Source organism: Coenobita brevimanus, chromosome 100 (genome assembly GCF_032717465.1).
Source record: "Coenobita brevimanus isolate Jiangsu-jjx chromosome 100, ASM3271746v2, whole genome shotgun sequence".
NCBI lineage: Eukaryota > Metazoa > Arthropoda > Malacostraca > Decapoda > Coenobitidae > Coenobita > Coenobita brevimanus.
Window position 1 is genome coordinate 44,409,134 of NC_137053.1, and position 22,159 is coordinate 44,431,292.

The following is a 22,159-nucleotide window of genomic DNA, read 5'->3' on the forward strand; positions in this document are numbered from 1 at the left end:
AAAGGAAAGAACAATGTTTTCAACAACTATTTTTTTTACTGTTAATACCTATACTCAATTTTTTTTTTCAAGGCGAAGATTCACTTGACAGGTTGGTGATGATTGACTGAATGCAACATTTCTTCATAATCTCTGTACTCGTTAGAATTATTAAATAACAACATATATCTGAGGGAGAAATTTGGATTAGTAAATGTTAGCCTATTCGGACATGTTGCATGCAGCCAATCATCACCAATCTGTCAAGTGCATCGTCGTCTCAATAAGAGAAACTGAGCAGTGACAAAGAGGATTACAGCACTGGCTGCTTCAGCTTTATACCCTTTACATGCTATTCCCCGCAAAATTCTTGCGAAGATAATCATTCTTAACAAATTATTAACCCTTTGGTATGTTGACATATTTCCTTATTTTATTCTTGCTACCAAAAAACGGTTTTAATCAAATTCATACAGACCTCTGCTGGTGAAGAGGTTTACGAAGGCTATATTCAACCTCTGCAATAGGAAAATTATCTCCAGAGCTTAATCAGAACATGTTGTTGTTGTTGCTTAATCCCTGTCTGTCTGGCCAAACAGAACCGTCGACAATAGGTAAGCAACTGCATCTGTGGTGCCATCCTGCAGTTACAGTACAGTACATTCAGTACACCGTGCCGGGATCCAACATCCATTTTGTGGTAGACAGGGCCTCACCATGTTCGGAGACTAGGGTCCTTCCCACGGTGTGTTGCTGGGAAATATGAGGAAATTTGGGTTCCGGGTGGATACCACAACCACTCCACCAATCTAGCACCTTTTCTATGGTAAAAAGTGTCTCATCGTGTTCGGAGCATGGTCTTTCCCATGGCGAGGTGCAGAGATACCGCAAGTTACACCAAGGGTGCACACCGATACCGATTGTAGGCTTCTCGTCAGCGCCATAAATTCGTGTGAAGTTAGCAATATCGGTAATAGAATATTAACTAAGTCATCCTAGTGATGGGGTTAAGGGCAGAAGTTGATGGCTGGATGAATCACTCTTGCGTGATAATCAAAGACGATAAATAAAACCCACACTTGTAGACGAAGAATATAATTATCAGGCAGTTTCGGTGAACGCTACCATATCTTCAGTGGTCAAGATAGAGAGAGGGAGTGACATATTGACAATACAATGGTTCCTTTTTATGCGTGTGTTTGTGGAAGGGTGGGGTAAAGGTGAGGTAGGGTGGGGTGAATTGTAAGCTGGGATTAACCCAACGGTATATAGGAAACCAACCAGTTGTAACTTGTTCATTCATTGTTTTTCGCATCATCAGTCTGCCGCAAAATTGTCTGTTATCTCATCAATGTTCCTTAGAGCCCTTAGAATTTGCAGTCCAGAAATATACAAGAAGAAAATATTCTCATTTGGGAAATCTTCCAAAACATAAGGTATCCCAAATGGTTCATTAAAAAAGCATACCTTAAAGCTAGGCAATCTTACCACTTACCTAAAGACCCCAATACTGAAAAGAAACGCTTCCTCACTCTGCCTTATGTTGCAGACATGAATATGTTAAAGTTAACAGGTTACAGTAGTGATGTAAATATAGCATTTAGGTATACCTCCACCATCAGATCAATGTTAGTAAAGAATAAATGTACAACATATTCAGAAGCAGGCATATATAAAATTCCTTGCAAAGATTGTGAACTGGTTTACATAGGAGAAACAGGTCGCAGTTTGGAAACGGATTAAGGGACACAAGTATGCCATAAAAACATGTATTTTATATAATGCAATATTTAACCACGTTTGTGAAGCCAACGATAGAATTGACTGGCAAGGTAGCCATCTACTGTATAAAAGTCATGACTTTCGGAAACGAAAGATTATTGAAGCCATTTGTATCCAAAAATACGAGAATTTCAACCTTAGTGAAGGCATATGCGAGCTAGATCCTATAATGAGGTCCCTAGTGGAAATGTCCCTTCCCGCACCGACACAGGTGAGGTCAGACAGGAATTACACCTGACCTGTCTGGTAATGTCCCCTTCCCTTTCCCCCTTGGGTTAATCCCCGCTAACAATCCACCCCACCCCACCTCACCTTTACCTCGCCCTTCCACACACACACGCATAAAAAGGAACCCTTGTATTGTCAATATGTCACTCCTTCTCTCTATCTTGACCACTGAAGATGTGGCAGTGTTCATCGAAACTGTTTGGTAATTATTTTCATCGTCTACAAGTGTGGGTTTTATTTACCGCAGAAGTTGATGTTGCAATCACAGACTAAACTTGACGAGAGACCAGTGAACTGCAGGAAATCGTCCACTTCAACTAGATGCTTCCAGAGATATTATGTTGAAGTTATGCTGAATAATTGTTTGTGACATGATTGTGTGGTGCGTAATGTGTGTGTTGTGATGCAGGAGATGCACTGCATTGTGTGTACAGTGGACTGGTTTTGAGCTGAATTTTGTGTTGATTCTGCTTAGGTGTACTTGTGTCCGTTTGGTGTGGGTAATATTTGAGAGATGGAAGTCTGATGGTACTTGTGAAGGATGCTATTTGGTTTAAGATTTTGAATGGCTGTAGTGGTCAATTGTTTATATCAGAGTTCCTTGTGTGGTGTGTTGGTTGGACGAAGAAGGATGCTGCTGAGATTCTCTGTGTAGTTTTGACTGTTGTTCGTTCATTTTTATTATTATAACTGCTTCCCGGAATCTTTCGATTCGGCAAGCCATATATCTGTCTGATACTCTGTCTGTCTGCCTGTCTTTCTGCTTGTTTGTCTGCACTCTGCAGGTCATTAATATGCGCCAGTCGTTCTGAAAAAAAAAAAAAATAAGAAAGTAGATATCCATAACCCTGGCAACCTATCGTTCTTTATCATAATCGGTCAAAGGCCCTGGGCTGGGTGGGGGATTGAAGCCCTATCTTTAACACTGGGCAAACTTTCAGAATTTCGTATTTTCGTCAATTATCATCGGATCTTTATGATATTTTACAGACACATAGAGATTGACAGTGTCTGACATCAGACACAATCTGATCCATCCAGCAAGTGCATTGCCTATGACAATTTCATTATTATAATCATATCAATAATAATAATAATAATAATAATAATTATTATTATTATTATTATTATCATCTGTCTATCTATCTATATCCCAACGCCCTAATCCCGCAAAGGGTGGCCGCAAACAAAACGCCTCCAAGTCGCTCTGTCACCCACCATTTGACTACACTCCCCCCAACTCATCCCCCCCTCCCTCATATACCTCTCAACTCCATCCCTCCACCTCATCCTCGGTCTACCCCTCCCTCTCCCTCCCTCCACTTCACCTACATACACCCTCTTAGTCAGTCTTTCATTCTCCATTCTCTTCACATGTCCAAACTACCTCAGTGTATTTCTCCTAATCTTCTCAACCACATCCACATCCACCCTACAACGTTCCTTCACTTCTTCATTCGTTATTATTATTATTACTATTATTGTTGTTATTATTATTATTCATTCATTCATTGCCAGACGCCATGTATCCCAAACGGGGTGGCTAAGGGCTTCGAGTTAATTGTTTTACAGGGAGGGTCACTTATCCTCCACCAACCCCACTTGACACGTAGGGAGAACGTTATGCCAACAGCATCTGGTGTTCCCAGGCGGTCACCCATCCAAGTACTAACCAGACCCAACGTTGCTTAACTTCGCTGATCGGACGGGAAGCGGTGTACTCAACGTGGTATGGCCGTTGGCATTATTATTATTATTACTATTATTACCTCGGTGTCCAAACTACCTCAGTGTATTTCTCCTAATCTTCTCAACCACATCCACATCCACCCCACAACGTTCCTTCACTTCTTCATTCGTTATTATTATTATTATTATTACTATTATTGTTATTATTATTATTATTATTATTATTATTAATTATTATTTGTGTGTGCGTGTGTGTTGCGAGGTCTTAGACTGAAACAATGAGCCATTTATCTCTAAGATTCATGAAATCCTTTACTGAAACTACTTTGTTTCTTGATGTAATCGAGCTATTGCTGTGGCCGTAGTGCATCATGATATTACCTTTAGGGCATTATTATGTACCTCGAAGCGGGTGTATGTGTTTGTGTTTTGTAGTTTTGGCTAGAGTAGTTCAGCGCTGTTCTAATGTTCGGACGTTATATAGGGACTCTTTTGTTGTCCAAAGACAGAACCTTCGAGTATATTCCAGGCATTCAGTTTACAGATCGTATTTGCGAATATATTAGCACAACTTGAAGTCGATAGTACAAACTACCACGCAATAAAATTATATTAATCCGTTCTGTCTGTAGTAAAATTAACCCTTTTGTGCCCAGTGTCTTCAATATATGACAGAACTGGGTATTTTCAATAGCTAATAAACAGGGGAACCCCGGGGTAGGGACATACGAGCTTCGCGACAATGAGCCGATAGGTGACGGCCGGTATGCCTAGTACTCTTCCAGAGCAATCCCTTACACAGGAACATTGGAATCTAATGGGTTAAGAAAGTAGAAGCTCAACACCGGAAAGCTAAATAAGGAGATTTATTGTCATGTTTGTTCATAGTTCGTGCAGCCTTGCATCTCATTATGTTTGATTGATTAAATTTGATTTCGTATGTAGCATACAAGAGTGTCTGATGGACTGTGTGACCATTTTACAGTAATGTTAAACATACAGATGCAAAAGCGATGGGGGAGCAGATTCAGAGGCAGAGAGGAGGGAATAGTTCTTTTATCCTCCACCTGACAAATTCAGAGGGATCAATAGGTGTCCATCCATAGAGCTGGCCGGGAGGGCAGCTGACCAGGCATGGAGACTTCGTTTCCAGGTCAGAACTCAGGAAGTATTCACTACAGAGTGTTGAAATTCAATATTGTTACGTGTCTTATGATGAACTGGTGCCTTTTGATAGATAAAATGCTGTTTCTTTAGTGTTTTTATGAAAAAGTACAAAAAAAAAAAAAAATCCAGAGATTTCAAAGCTACCTGCACAAGGAATCTGAAAGGCCACATTATGTGTCCTCAAGGCTTTATTCTTAGGTCCACTTTTAAAAGAAAGATTAAGGGGAAGGGGGATGGCCGTTATGTTGTTGGTTAGGTGTGCAGGGAGGTGGGGAATATGTGCTTGGTCAAGTGGAGGGTTGCTACAACGTAGCATTGCCTATGTTTTCTTATGCAAGGAAGAAGGAAGCAAAGGCCGGAGCTCGTAAATTGTTCGCTCCAAGAAGAAACAAAAACAAGATATCAGAAAGCTAAATTCAAGATCCGTTCACTTCGAGATCCCTAAACACACTGTGTTTGAAAGACTGGAGATCATACGCAGTTGGAAATTCAGACAAATGGGAGACAGATCCAGAGTCGACCTGTTGCATACATGAGGGATGTGAATAACAGTTAACCCTTGCATTAGAGAATTAGACAGAAAAGCAATGAGAGTTTGTTGCTAGACGAGTTCTAGCACCTGCATTACTGGTTGAGGGGTACGAGCAGACGGTTCGGAGGAGTAGTGACCATTGAAGTAGTGACAGAAAAGATGTAAAGATGCCACAGTTGGGCGAAGATAAAAAGGCTGAAGGGAGCCAGTAAGATGAGGAAAGTATATGAAATGAAAAATCTTTGACTCCACCTTGTTGAGAAGTGCTGTAAGTGGGGAGCCTCCCCACACAGAAGAGTTGTTCTCTAAACAGGAGTGAATAAAAACCGGGTATAAAGTCAACAAGTGTGCAGGGGTAAAGAAGGCATGCAGTCGGCTTAGCACAATTAATCTCTTGGAAGCAGATTTGATGAGAGGTAAAATGATTTCTCCAAGAGAAATCCCGAGAGAATGAAATCCCAAGCATGTTTAAAGTTGGTGAAGGATTGAGTTGAACAATGTAAAAAAAAAAAAAAAAAAAAAAAAAAAAAAAAACAGAGGATACTTCTGCGGAAGGTTTGGTTGGGTTGAAAGATGTAAGAACTGAGTTTTTGATCCATTAAAAACAATAAGATTATTTTTACCCCAATCAGAGATATGAGCCACGTCAGACATTCGGTGTGCCATAGCTGTAGTAAAGAGAGTAGAAAGGCTACAGAATGAAGAAAATAAGATGCAGTACTGTACAAGGGAGAAACAATTGAGTAGAGATGATATGCAGCACATGGAGGAGCTGAAAGGTGGTTAAGATTTCACCAAAGAAATTTGTGCACTATTTGAGGTGACGTGTGGAGGTTGTAGAAGGGGTTAGAGAGTTAAAGAAACAACATAGGGGAATATTGATGCACAACGTGCTGTGGAAGAGAAGAAAGCATTGGGTGACTGGACAGGGAGCAAAGAGATTAATGATGTGGAGAGATGGAAGGCAAATCTGTATGTTCAGAGAGAGTGAGAGAGAGAATGAAAAATGTGCATGAGGAGCTTGGTAACTACCAAAGTGCAATATGGAGGGAATGAAATATATATCAGTAATCCCTCCAATATCCGACGTAATAGAGCCATAGGCAGGTCCGGATAGTGGTCCTGTCTAGATATTGGGCCCCAGCTTATGGACTTGTACTTATGGACCCTAACTCAGAAAAACAACTATACAACTCCCTCTGGACATGCATTGCACCTATTTAAGACAAAATCACACCAATAAGGGACATAAAGACTGAAATAAATGCAAAAGAACAATAAAATGAGGTTTTAGAGGTGAGTTTATACAATATTAAACATTCTGGGTACTTACAAGTCCCTTGCTCCTGGACTGGTTTGAACCGCCAGTTTGCAGTCCACAGTTAATCCTCTGCACTCTAAATTCTAATTTCTTAACACTGCACAACACTGTAAATTCCTCTGTGTTCTAGTGGCGAGGTATTGCAGTTTATTCACTGTTTATTCACAAAAAACAAGCACCTGTGGCTTGCACTGCTATGAGCATCTGCTCTCGATCTGAGTTAGACTGTGACTGTTTATGAAGGCGGGGTAACAGAGTTGCCAGATCGCAACGGCCACATTACCAATCTCCTCAACTTTCATTACCCAATTTAACTTTTCATTACCAAATTCGTAAAGCTGGCATTTATTCTTCACTAATTATATATACAAGTGGAAATACATGTAATCACTCTCCTTATAATTAACACCATGTTGATTATTTTCACACTATGTAGGGTAATCAGAGAGAGCAAACAATCCACCATCTTCATCCTGTGTATCCTCATACATGTGAAAAATCCATTTGGTAATGCATTATTCTGATTCATTACCAAACGAATTTTTCATTACCAAATTGGCCCACACTTGGTAATGAAAAATACCAAATGGCAACCCTGACAGGGGATGGGGGAGAGGGAGGAAGGACAGGGTGAAGGGACCATGGTGTAACAGCTGTTCGGCGCCAGGCGGGAATTTCAAATTACGGGAGGGAAAAAAGTCAGAATTTTTTCGAATTTTTTGCGGTTTTTGGTCCATTTTGGGAATATCGGATCCCACGACGATTATGTCCGGTTAGTGGGGATGTTCGGATATTGGGCGTTCGGATATTAGAGGGATTACTATATATATATATATATATATATATATATATATATATATATATATATATATATATATATATATATATATATATATATATATATATATATATATATATATATATATATATATATATATATATATATATATATATATATATATATATATATATATATATATATATATATATACATATATATATATATATATATATAAACTAAATTTTGGCGCCTGGTGGTTTAGTGATTAATTAATGTGCTCCAATCAGACTTAGTCTGTGTAGTTTTTATATCCAAGGGGTTGTTGGGGCTTTTTGCTCACGTAATGCCACTCAGGGATGAGTGATATATATATATATATATATATATATATATATATATATATATATATATTGCATATATATATATATATATATATATATATATATATATATATATATATATATATATATATATATATATATATATATATATATATATATATATATATATATATATATATATATACTGTATATATATATATATATATATATATATATATATATATCTATATATATACTCTATATATATATATATATATATATATATATATATATACTGTATATATATGTATATATATATATATATATATATATATATATATATATATATATATATATATATATATATATATATATATATATATATATATATATATATATATATATATATATATATATATATATATATATATATATATATATATATATATATATACTGTACATCATCATCATCAGCCATTTGAGTATCCACTGCAGGACCGGCCTGTCCCAATTCGATACAGCCAATGTATCTCTACCAAGTGGCTTAGGCTGTCTGGTAGAGATTGTATATAGGGTGAGAAGTGCTTGTAAGTATACTGATAGTGTTGTAGTGGCTTTGGATGTGTGTGTAGTCTATGAACCAAGTGTAGTCTGCCCGCGCAAGCCGACTGGGAACATGCATACTTTATAGTAAGCGACACTGGTTTAACCACAGCACCCCTTGTGTCTGCCAAAGTAGTACATGGCTGGGTTAACACTCCCAAAGTTTATTTGGCTGGGCGCGAACCCTGGCTCACCCATGTACGAAACGCACACTCTACCACTGTACCACAGAGGCTCCATATATATATATATATATATATATATATTATATCTGTCTATCTATCTATTGCCAGACTCCTCAATCCCGTTTGGGGTGGCCACAAACATATCGCCTCCAAGTCGCCCTGTCCCCCTCCATTTCACTGGCCTGCTCACAACTCACTCCCCCCTCTCTCATATACCTCTCCACCCCATCCCTCCATCTCATCGTCGGCCTCCCCCTCCCTCTTCCCCCCTCCACCTCACTCACATACACTCTCTTCGTCAGTCTTTCATCCTCCATCCTCTCCACATGGCCAAACCACCTCATTGTGTTCCTCATAACGCTTCCTATCACATCCATATCCACACCACAACGCTCCTTTATATCCTCATTCGTCAGCCTGTCTCTCCCTGTGACTCCACAGGCTCCTCTTAAATATCTCATTTCCACTGCTCTCACTCTTGACTTGTGTCCTTCCAACAACGTCCAAGCTTCACTTCCATACGTTAGAGTTGGTATCACAATACTGTCATGTAGTAACTTTTTCACTTCCATGCTCACTTCCCTGTTTCTTATCACTGCTTTCAAAGAACCAGCAATCTTTCTTCCCTGCTGTACCCTTTCAAGCACTTCACCCTCCAAACCTCCATCCTTACTCATCACACTACCCAAGTACTTAAACGTACTCACATTTTCCAATTCCTCACCATCCAACCTCACTGTACATTCACTGACTTCTGTGGTACAGTGGTAGAGTGTGCGTCTTGCACGCTGGTGGTGGTGGTGGTGGGGGGGGGGTTCGCCTCCTTGCCATAGTTGTAAAAACTATGGGAAGCGTTCATCAGGCCACTGACCACTTTGGCGGACACAAGGAGTGCTGTGGTTGAACCAGTGTCGCATACTAGTATGTTTGCACCCAGTCGGCTTAAGGCGGGCCGATTACACATGGTTCACAGACTACACACACATCCAAAGCCACTCCAACACTACAATTACACTCACAAGCACTTCTTACCCTACATACAGTCTCTACCAGACAGCCTAAGCCACTTGGTAGAGATACATTGGCTGTATCGTTCCTCCTTCGGTAGTGATAGGCCGGTCCTGCAGAGGAAGGAAAAAAAAATGAATAAAAAAAAATACTCCATACACCAGATTACTGGCGTCCTCTGTTCATAGAATATCTGTAACAGAGACTTGAACAGCTGTAGGTAGAAATTTGGTGGGAAACAACTGTGGGGGACCCAGTTCGAATGAGATGCAGTACGGGGAATAAAAGAATTCTGATAAGCAGAAGTTCTGCAAAGTGGCTGAGTGACATTCCAGTCATGAGCGCTACGAGATGCCCGTGTAGCACGGGGGAAGGCATGGAGAGGTGGCACCATGGATGGAACTTCGTCTGAGCATTTACCATGAAGATATCTGTAAAATAATACAGGGGAGGCAACATTGCTTCTTACTTGTAGGGAAGGTAGTTTATTTGTAATGGCAGGGTTGTTAATAATTCTAATAGCCTTGTTCTGAAGTTTATCTAATTGTTTTAATGCAACCTCTCCACATCCATTCCACAAGGGTGAGCAATATTCAAGCTGAGAGCACACATGACTCTTATAAATTATACCTAACTGCTCATCGGCGAAGAAGTTACGGACTCTGTACAATAATCCAAGTTTCTTTGAGGCAGTTTTAGCAAGTGATCTGATATGAGAGGTCCAGCTGAGGGCACTGTTAAGTGAGACGCCAAGAATTTCAATACTTTTGGGGATGGGAATAGTAGCACTGAAGGTAATGTACGAATCTGGCAATCTCTGTCTATTAGTAAACCGTATATATTTAGTTTTACTAGCATTAAAAGAGACAAGGTTGTTTTGTCCCCATTCACTGATCGTAGATAGATCTTGATTTATGGAGATGGCTGTATCGAAAGCTTTAGAAATATCTAGGGCTACTGCTTGATTTTCTCCATGCAGGTCAATTGATTGATGGATGGTATGAGTTAGGAAAATGTGTATGTCAATGGTGGATCTTTCGTGGTGAAAACCATATTGTCTATCACTAATTAAGTTCTTGGATTCAAGATGTATAACAATGTGCTTATTAATTTGAGTTTCAAATACCTTACGAAGAGATGTGACTGCTATTGGTTTGTAATCAGAGGGGTCAGAGGAACTTCCTTTCTTCAGAATTGGGTGGATCTTGGCTTCTTTCCATGAATTTGGGAATGAAGTATGTATGCATAGTCTGAATTATTTAGCCAGAACAGAGGCAAGTTCAGGGGAACACTTTCAAAATAACTGGAGGAAATTCCATCTGGGCCTGGAGCTTTGTTGGTTGGTAAATTGTCTAGGATGGCTTTACGTATCTTGTCTGTATTTTAAGTGGAGCAGTTTCGGGAGAGTCAAGTTCTAGTACTGGGATGTTCTGGCTGGCATCGTCTACGGTAGAATTTTTGGCAAATGTACTGGCAAAAATATCTGCTTTCGCACGGGGGTCATTTGTAATGTTGCCATCTGAAGATTATAGTGGAGGTGTGGATGATGACTTGTTAAAGTTATTACTAAAAGAATTAAGAGTTGTCCAAAATATTCTATTATCATTAGGGTTGTTTAGTTTTGAAGCTTGCTTTTGAAGAAAGTTTGATTTAGCTAGATTTATTACAGCTTTTGCATGATTTCTAGCAATTTTAAACTGAGAGAGTGATTCAGATGTTTTTTATTTTAAGGAAGTGATATATGCTAATTACTTTTGGGCTGTTGCTCCGGCACAGTTGCCATCAGACCATTGTGGAGAGTTCGATCATTTAGTGAACTGTTGATTTGGGATGAATAAATCCATACCAGCTAGTATTAAGTCGCATTTGCGGGACTGGGTGGAACTGGGATCACTAGATAAGAAAGACTGCCATGTAATATCAGCAAGATAATTTCTAAATCCATCCCAGTCTGCCCTATCAGATCCTGACAGGTACAGAACGGGGAGGTGTGGGGGGGTTAACTAATGAGGCTTTGATGAGATTGTGGTCAGAGGATCCAAGTGGTGACAGTACTTCTATCCTGTATTGATCTGGGTTATTTGTCAAAAATAAATCCAAGAGATGGGCATCATGGTCAGGATTATCAGGTATTCTGGTTGGTTGCTTTACCAGCTGGGTGAGATTAAACGATTCTGCAAACAGCTCGCACTCTAGACCAGGGTCATCAGTCCTGGTAGAATGCAATCACCATTCAACATTATGTATGTTAAAATCACCCAAAATGGTAATTACGGTGCTAAGGGCAAGGTTAAGGTTACTCAACTGTGTGGATATGGAATCAAATACACTGGGTTCCGAGGAAGCACTGGGGGAGAGATAGACTACACAGATACATTTGGTAATATTTTGACTGTTTAGTTTATACAAGGAGTAATCAAAACTGGATGAAGTGAAGTTTATAATAGTATCAACTGCATATTGGGATTTGATATGACAACAGGTGCCGCCCTTGTTACGGAAGTTTGTGAGGAGATGGTAGCTGGGAAAACAAAATGGGGTGATATTTTTGGTTGTGTGAGAAAAAGGGCCAGAGGGGATATGGACTGAAGGAAAGAATGAACTGAGTTTAAATTGTACTAAGGCCGCAGATGTTGGTGAAAAATAAGGCCGCACTTTCACTTCTCTGCTGACGAGCATCACTGGAAATTGCAAGTCTCTGCCGGCACAGTCGCTTGATGGCGACCGGGATGACCCTGTGCCGCCAGCCCTACCCTGCCGGTGGTGGCAATCCGAGGTACCACCTCATCTGATGGTAACATTGCAGCGGCCGTATATATAAATATATATATATATATATATATATATATATATATATATATATAGATATACTCTTTTTACATTATTACTTTCGTGTGTGTAGGTTTGCCGTAAAAATATTTTTCTTTTGGCCCTATTGAAAAAAAAAATAAATGAAAACCACTGCGGTATGGATATTGTTATATTTGTTTTATGTTTTAGTCTGTGTACCAGCAGTTTAATTTGTTTTAATCCGATCTGAACCAAACGTGGTGAAATAGTTGATGGTATGCCAAGCAGTTTAAAAGAGAGAGAGAGAGAGAGAGAGAGAGAGAGAGAGAGAGAGAGAGAGAGAAATACCTTGTCAAAAGTGAAGGATACAGAGCCACATCAGAGGCAAAGGCCTGTTGATTGAAAGGCACAAGCACTGTTCTCTCGTCCTCGTCCTTAGTATGGTATTCCTCATGATTTATGCTAGACAAGCAGAATTGACAAAACAAAATTTGCTTGGTGAAACTGTAATGCCACACGATAATGTATGATCTTAAATAATTAAGTGTATTTAAATACTAATAACGATTAGAAATGGTTGAGAAAGTAAAAGTACTGTGCTCGTAATACTGGAACCACTAATTAACCATTTTACCGGTATGGTCAATACTTGTTAGTTTCGGATGTTTATTTATAATTTGTGTTTACAGTCACCTACTAATTACTACCCAGTATTATAATTCCAAACAGCTAATAGAATCAACTGTATATTTGCTTCACAAGCTGTTAATAGGTCTACTTGTTATTTATTCGTATTCCCTACGTCCACACATTGACTGCAAGGTATGCTTTACGGCATTTTGAAATGAAAAATTCTGCACAGGGTGTAACATGAACAACAAGTTACAAACTTATATAGTACGTTGGATAGGTGGCACAGTGGCTAAGATCAATGTCCACTAATGCAGACGACCTGGATTCTAATCTCCGTGGTAGTGGAGACTTTTATCAACCAGGGGTAACCCTAGGCTTACATGGGATGCTTTGACGAGTTCCTACTGACTTATTAGTCGAGGGAAATGGGGTTTCTCTTTCAGTAATGCTTTCCGTCATGGGCTCTTTATTAGGACTGAACAAGAATCGATATAATCAGATTCGAAGATTTCGACTTTGTCAACGGATTCGCTAGATTCGATTTGATAGTCGTTTCCCCCGAAAAAAAAAAAAAAGTCAGATTATGCCGAGTTTTCGTGAGGCTTTTTAGACCCATAAACACCTGTCAAGTTTTCTGGACCTACTTGATGCTCGCGAGAATGGATTTTAGTCCAGTTCCATCCTTAATGTGTTCCTATTGGCTGGAGGATCGAGTGCTCGGAGTCATGAAGGTATCAGCTAAGTTTTGTAAAAAGAGGGACTAAGATGGTATTAAATCAATTTACCTAGAAACATCCTCGTTATCAGCGGATTCCACTCTCACTGCTTGGCCATGGCCAGTCGCCACCATGCCCGAGCTTACCGAGACTTCTAACTCATCTGCTCACGCCTGCGACCCGTTGAGGGGGACACCCAATAGCAGATCAGAGCCGCCAGGAGCCACTAGCATCCAGGGAACCGTGAATTGGTTCAACGTGAGAGCGTGTTACGGTTTCATCAAGCGCCGGGACACTGGCGCTGATGTTTTCGTACACGTTTCTGCAATCGTTGCACCAAATCCACGGCATTTCCAGCGCTCATTTGGCGATGGGGAGATGGTGGAATTTCGTGTTGTTCAGGCTGCAGAGGGTTCCGAAGCTAGGGATGTCTCTGGGCCGGATGGTGTTGCTGTGAAGGGCTCTGCCCATGCATGGCGACGCCCCCCGTCCCAGTGACGCCGGCCGAGGGGTCCTGGGAGTTCTGCTAACACTAACACACTCGTTGAGATGTGTATCGCGACGGACGAGGCTTTTAGTGGGGGTGAGAAGGTGGTTTTGGCTGTTCTCCTTCCTCAAATCTTTGAGAAGAACGGCCTACCACGCCTTGCCATTCCTCGAAGCTTCGCCCGTGATACTCGTCTTCCCCCACGTCAAGAGCGTCAGGCCCGGCGGCGGCAGCCTCCAACTCCCCGCACGACACCGCGGAAACGGCTGCAGCTGGATGCCCCTCTCAACAGGGTGACTGGCATCACTTCCACTACCCCTGCCGACCCTCCGATCACCGACCCAGCACCGTCACAGGCCATGGAATTAGACCACAGTGAGACTGTCGCCGAGGTTCACCTCCCCCCGTCAGGAGTTGAGGAGGAGAGGTTTTCTTCTCCCGTCCCCTCCATCCATCAGGACGTTGAGGATCTCCCCTCCTTGCCCCTTCCATCTGCTCCTGACGTCGTGGAGATGCCTCCACCTTCACCATCTGGCGGCGTCTCTCCTACATCTTCCCCTCCACCACCTCAGGAGAAGAAGAAGAAGAAAAACAAGAACAAGAAGGGCGTCCAGAGCCAGGCAGACCCTTCCATCGTCGCCAGGCGCATTGAGGCACTCCTTCCCCCAATTCCTTCAGCTGACTACCTGGCTGCTTCCACAAATACTGACTTGCAGGAGCTTCTTAATAACCTCATGGACCCGATAGATGACTACGACACCCTGCCATTCATCTACCGGCGCCTCTATCGGGAGATCCGTGAGGCCTACAACTCCAACAACTTGTCTCCTGCTCAGGAAGTCAGTATCCGTGAGAAGATCAGAGTTGATCCAGATCGAGCAGCTATGTTGAACTACATTGCCACCAGGCTGCTTTCCTAACTTGCCCGCCATCTGCTCTACCAGCTTACCACCTGTTGTCCTGCCATCTCTCTTGCCTTGTTTCCTACCTGTCTGATCGTCATCTCGGCCTTTCCTCCCGCTTTTTTTTTTTTTTTTTTTTGTGGCTTGTCTGCTTATCATCTGCCAATCTCTGACGGGCTCTCTTGTTTGCCCGTGTCCTCACCTCTGTTGTGGGGCAAATCATCAACAAACAAAGAAACGTTATCAGCGTACACAGCAGCTGTTTGTACGCAGTATAAAAGAAAATATGACATCTTGCCGGTGTCTCACTGCTCGAATCATGATAATGAGTTCTCATTACACCATGAAGTGAAATGATAGTGCAGCTTGCCTCTTCAGTTAAAAGAAAACTAATACCTGAGGCAAAGGATGCAGTACTCCTCCTTAAGAAATTATCACTGAAATAGTTTTAAGTGCCATCACTACATTATAATAACCCAAAGAGACTCACGACATTTGAATTTCTCTACATAGATTATTATATCACCGATTCAGCCATAACTGATCATCTTTTTTAGTTCATGTTCACCAAGTATTCAAGTAGCATCTACATTTGTCTCACCACTCCATGTCGCTGTTGACATTTGTGCGAAATTTTATTTTTAAAATAATATTAAACCTTTACTTCTGTCGGCTCTCTTTGCCGTATCAACTGTTTACCCTGGATACGGAACCCTGCTGGCTGTCCTTGTTGCCCAGTGCTACCCCACATCCTCTGTGCTCAGGACTGGCTTAATCTTGTCCTGGCTCCGGGGCAGGACAGCTTAAAACTAGTCTTGACTGGTCTGATTCTTTCTAAAACTGTCTCACCAGATCAGCCATTGGACTATATAGTCTCGACCGGTCTCGACCGGTCTGAAAGTCTCACGAAAATGCGAGATTACTCGTTGAATCCATTTATATATATCATTAGTGCAAATGCTGAGAAACTGGGAATAGATTACAATATACTAATAAATGTTGGATATTTTTGTACTTCATGAGTAAGTAAAATAAAAATTTCCAAAAAATTTAATATGATATACTGCGAAATTAAAATAAGTATTTCGGAAATAAACATTTTTCATCAGCCAATGAAATGTATATTATCAGTAAATATTGTATATACTATTTAACTCCCCATTAAAATAAACGTCACTCCTCTGAACTGACACATGGATTACGCAGATCCTAAAAATTACAATTCCAGTATCGATTTTTTCCCTGATCGTGCACTAAGCAGGGTGCATCTCACTCCGACTCACAGCATTGCGGGATCAGGCAGAATGGCATTATGGCATTTCGATAACGGTCTGTCGGGACTGTGTTCCCATACACCTCCGCTTAATCGATTCAGTTTTACCAAAGATTCCATGAACCACACGACAGGAATTACTATCAGTATTTGGCAACACGCACTCACTTAGCCCGCTACACTGTTAGCAGAAACTAGCATATTTCCTCTACGTGCATGACACCTTATTGCCCACGGGTTTTAACCTTTAAACCTTCAAACTTTGTCTGAAATCTCCTGGTAGTGCGCATCTCTTACTATCAGTTTGAAAGAAGTTGGGGCTCTAGACAACCGAAAATTCTTCAAGTAAGTGTTTTGCAGTGTGCTTTCATTAACTTAAAGTCTACAACACTAGTTATTGGTGTTAGCGATTCCGGTTGTCGAGACTAAATGTAGGTAGATTGCATAACAGATCCTCCACATAAATCTCTCCGCTGATTTTTTTTTTTCACGTCTGCTAGTTTTTCTTCTTCCAGTTCATGGAGCAATGGGAAAAACTCCTTGAATATCATTCATTCATGCTACGATTTCATAAATTTAGTACTGTTTCGTAGTCGGCTAGGACATGAAGAAACAGTAACAAAGTTAACAAATTTGTGGTTAGGCTTTTTTTTTTTTTTATGCTAGGAAGAAGGAACCAAAGGCCACGAGCCCGCAATAACTGTTCCTTCCGAGAGAAAAACAAAATACATAAGAAAGCCAAATTCAAGATCCGATCACTTGGAGATGCCAGGACACACTGCGTTTGAAAGACTGGAGATCATAGCTAGCAGGAAATACAGACACAGGGAGACAGTTCCAGAGTTGACCTGTTGCATAAATGAAGGACTGGAAGTAACGGTTAACTCTTGCATTAGAGAGTTGGACAGAAAAGGGATGAGAGTTTGCTGCTAGACGGGTGCTGCGCGCCCGTCGTAGAGGTGGAGGAATGCAAGCAGACAGTTCAGAGGAGCAGTGACCATTGAAACAATGATAGAAAAAAGATAAAGATGCAACAGTGCGGCAAAGAGACAGAGGTTGAAGGGAGCCAGTAAGAGGAGGAGTGTTAATGAGACGAAAAACCTTTGACTCCACCCTGTTGAGAAGAGCTGTACGTGGGGAGCCTCCCCACACATGAGAGCTGTACTCTACACAGGGACAGATAAAACCCGTGTACAGTCAACAATTGTACAGGGGTAAAGAAGGAACGGAGTCGGCTTAGTACACCTAATCTCTTGGAAGCAGGTTTTACAAGAGATGTAATATGATCTTTCCAAGATAAGTCCTAAGTGAATGAAACCCCAAGCATGTTCAAGGATGATGCAGGATTAAGCTGAATATTATTAAACATTAGTGGACACACCTGTGGAAGATTTTGTTGGGATGATAGGTGTAAGAACTGAGTCTTTGATGCATTAAAAACAACAAGATTATTTTTACCCCAGTCAGAGATACGACCCAAGTCAGACATTAGGTGTGTCATAGCCTCATCCCTTGTTTGTTGAGGTAACTGCTGAGATGGATGTTGCAGGAACCGAATGGAAAGGTGAAGGGTGGAGTCATCAGCGTACGAGTGGATAGGGTTAGATGTACAGCTTAGAAGGTCATTGATGAATAAAAGAAAGTGATCGGACAGAGCCCTGAGGAACACCACTGTTGATAGATCTAGAAGAACGATGGCCGTCTACAGCAGCGGCTATAGAACAACCAGAAAGGAAGCTAGAGATGAAGGCACAGATAGAAGGATAGAAACCATAAGCGGGCAATTTGGAAATTAAAAATTTATGCCAGACTCGATCGAAAGCCTTTGAGATGTCAAGTGCAATGGCAAAGCTTTCATCAAAGTCCCGAAAGGAGAACGACCAGGAGTCTGAAAGGTAGGTAAGAAGATCGCCAGCGGGGCGTCCCTGACGGAACCCATTCTGACAATCAGAAAGAAGGTTGTGATAGGAAAGATGCTTTAGAATTTTTCTATTAAGAATAGACTCGAAAACTTTTGAGACACAGGATGTTAAAGCAATTGGACGATAGTTAGAGGGTTGGGAATGGTCACCCTTCTTTGGGACTGGCTGAATGAGAGCAAACTTCCAGCAAGTAGGAATGGTACAAGTTGATAGACAAAGGCAAAAGAGTTTACCTAGGCAGGATGTAAGCCCAGAAGCACAGTTCTTGAGGACAACAGGAGGGACTCCATCAGGCCCATGTGCCTTGTTAATACTGAGGCCTGTGATGACCGAAAATACATCAGCTGAAAAAATTTTTAATGTCAGCCATGAGGAAGTCAGAGGGGGGAAGTGATGGAAGAACAGCACCGGAATCGTCTAAGGTGGAATTGGAGGAGAAAGTCTGAGCGAAGAGATCTGCTACAGTATATCAGTAGAAGAAATAGCTTCAGAACCATCACAGTAGAAAAGAGGAGGAAAGGAAGATGAGGTAAAGGTTTTAGAAAGGTTTTTGGCAAGGTGCCAGAAGGAGCGGGAAGAATACGAGTTGGAGAGTTGAGAGCATTTAGAATGGATGAAATTATTTTTAGCAGAACGAAGAACAGACTTGGCGTGATTCTGGGCAGAAACGTAAAAAAGATGTGATTCAGGGGTGGGTTGACTCTGGCACCTTTCTCTCCTTGTTGCAGACAGCATCAGAACAAGCGTTCTTAAACCAAGGCTTTCTTGCATTAGTCAAAGGATATGAGAAAGGAATGTATGCTTCCATGTCCGAGAGAATAACCTCCGTAATGCACAAGGCACAGTCAGATGGCTCCCGGCCATGGAAGCAATAATCATTCCAGGGAAAATCAAAGAAGTATTGCCTGAGGGCCTCCCAATTAGCAGCTCCAAAGTTCCACAACCGACGTTTCTTTGGAGGGTCCACAGGTCTTACTGGAGTGATAGGACAGGTTGGTAATAAGGTTGTGATCGGAGGAGCCCAGTGGAGAAGAAAGATTAACAGTATAAGCAGAAGGATTATTGTAAGGAAAAGATCAAGTATGTTGAAACTCTTGCCAAGGCAGTGAGGGATACGGGTAGGGTGCTGTACAAGCTGCACTACTCAATATGGATACAAAATATGTACAATAGCCTTGTTCACCAGGTTGATCAACGAAAGGAGAGGAGAACCAAAGGTGGTCATGAACACTGAAATTTCCTAGAATGGAGATTTCAGAGGAAGGAGAAATGTATAGAATGTGTTCCATCGTAGAAGTAAGAGAGTCGAAGAATTTTTGATAGTCAGTAGAATTAGGGGATAAGTAAACTGCACAGATATATTTAGTCAGAGAATGAGAGGAAAGCCGAAGCCAGAGTGTAGAGAATTCAGAAGAATCGAGTTCAAGAACACGAAAGCAAGATAAGTCGTTGCATATATATACACAATAGCCACCTTAGGCTTTGAAATGGGTATAGAGAAAGTAGGAGGATACAGAAAAGGATCTGCTGTCAGTTGCCTCAGACAGCAGAGTCTCAGTTAGAAAAAGAAGGTGAGGTTTGGAGGAGAGGTGGTGCTCAACAGAGCGAAAGTCAGAGGAAAGGCCACGAATGTTGCAGAAATGAAGATAAAGTGAGTCGGACAATGGGTCCACGCAGCTCGAGTCGTCACCGGGAGAGGGGCGGAAGGTGGGGGAATTTATGGTCCCACCCCCTAGGGACTCCGAGGCTATGTGTAGTGCAGCCATGTTTTGATTTTGAATTTTGGAAGAGGAAGTGTAGTGTGTACTGTGCATGTAGTTTGTTGATAGTTAGAGAAACTTGTATTGGAGAGCATGCTGGCCTACTCTCTCTGTTACTGAGACACTGAAAAAGTTTAGCAAAGGGAGATGGTCAGGAACTAGTCCTGAGGGCTGATGAAACGGGAGCTCCAGCTCTCCCTGTCATCAGCTTTCCAACCACCTTGGGAGTACTGCTCTGCTCGACTGGTGCTACAGTTGTACAGTATAGGGCCTCAGGAGGTAAATTAAATATTCCCTTTTCTTGGATACAGTACTAAATATCACCAAGACAGACGTACCTTTAGACTGGGGGAAACGAAACACCGGCAGTAACAATACATCCATATCCCTTGCACAGCCGATGGAAATGAAACACTGGAAATAGCCGCACCTCCGTAGCCTATCCCTTGCACAGAAAAGGGAAAAACACTATCAGTAACAGCACGTCCATATTCGATGCATACACGAGGGGAATGAGACACAAGCAAAAACAGCAAGCTCATATCCCTGGCACAGATAAAGAAAGTGACACTAGCAATAGCAGAACGTCCAAATCCTTCGCATAGGCAAGGTGAGTGAGACACCAGCAATATTAGCATGTCCGTATCCGGTGCATGAACAGCTGAGCTGGAATTACTTTCTGTGATAAGCAAGATGATTCTTATTTTAGCCTCGTCGTGGCCTGCCCTTAGGGAAAAACATCACTTGTTATTTCTGATGAATGAACTTTAAGCACATCTTGATATCCTCGTGCTGCTTCACATCTTGTGATTTAGAACATTTTTTTTCCCTTTTTCTAAAAAAAAAAAAAAAAAATGGTAAGTCTACCATGTTCTCTTGAAGGGCCATGAAAAATACCCAGATCTTTGTTGAGGGGTCGCCTTTCTTTGATGCATTTCACTGGCCACATTTACTTACTTAAGAGTAGTCTTGTGATTCACCTGACAAACTCGCTTCCATACCTGTCATACACAAGATCTATTCTGCTATAAGGAAGTTCGATTTGGATTTTTTTTTTTTTTTTAAATGAATGTGAGTCTCAAGTTACCAAATGTTACTCTCCTAAGGGCTACTACCAATGCTTCTCATTCGATTATGAATGTGAATGGCTGATCGCCGATCTCCTGTGCCTCAGGACTATAAATACAGTACGGTACCCATCACTTTCTCCACCAGTTTATCATCTGGACCTGTTTTACCCCATCAGGAACCTAAGTCCTGGGCTAGGCTACTGAGTCTCGACATTAAAGGTGAGAGTGACCAGCGTCGCCCACTTCCGAGTGGTATTATGTCAGCAATAAAACAATCTTCCCCTCGGATGTAAACTCTTATAAGCTGCACTTGGCAGGAGCCCTTTAATCCACTAAATTACCTGACGACTGCATACTATCACGGTAAGAACCCAGTCTAGCATATGATTTCCTCGGTCATAAGAAACCATTTGGCTTATCCTTCAGCGGTGAGTACATGTAGGCAATCAACTCTGAACAGTTAAAGTTTCTGCCAATTTGCCAACAAAGGCTTGTTTCCTGTAAGAAATGTGCCATTCACCACAACTAAGGACAGGCCCAAACATTAAATGTTTCAGTAAAGTAGGTAAATCAACTCCACACCCCGATTGATAGGCAGTGATCAAGTGCTGCAGAACGTTTCTGTCTGGTTTCGCTTTTTTTTTTTTTTTTTTTTTTTTTTTTTCCTTCGTGTTCATGACCACGTGATTCAGTGTTGAGAATGTGACTTATTTTTTGGTAGTGGAACATGTGTCATGTGGGTTAAAACCAGATTCAGTTACAACTTACCGCTGTTTGATGATTATCTTCATTTACTGATGACCCAGCAGTCTCACATCAAGCTGTGAATTTTGAGTTTTCCATTTCCGAAGCTCTTGTTGTTGTATTGTGCATCGAGGCCCAGTAGAGTGTCAGGAAGAGTATTCCGGCAATATTTATTACCGTGCATAAACAAATGGAAACGAAGTTTACCAGTTTACAAATCGCAAAACTACGCAGGGAAACCGTTCAACTTTGTAGAGATTTATTTAT

The 22,159-nt window shown here is 41.3% G+C and overlaps 1 non-coding gene across 1 annotated transcript; it reads right to left on the minus strand.

Moving 5' to 3' along the window:
- Positions 1 to 3,613: 3,613 nt before the first annotated feature.
- Positions 3,614 to 3,732, minus strand: LOC145414791 (5S ribosomal RNA). Its single transcript, XR_013899945.1, has one exon. It is a non-coding gene; the product is annotated as a 5S ribosomal RNA (ribosomal RNA).
- Between the last annotated feature and the right edge of the window lie 18,427 nt (positions 3,733 to 22,159).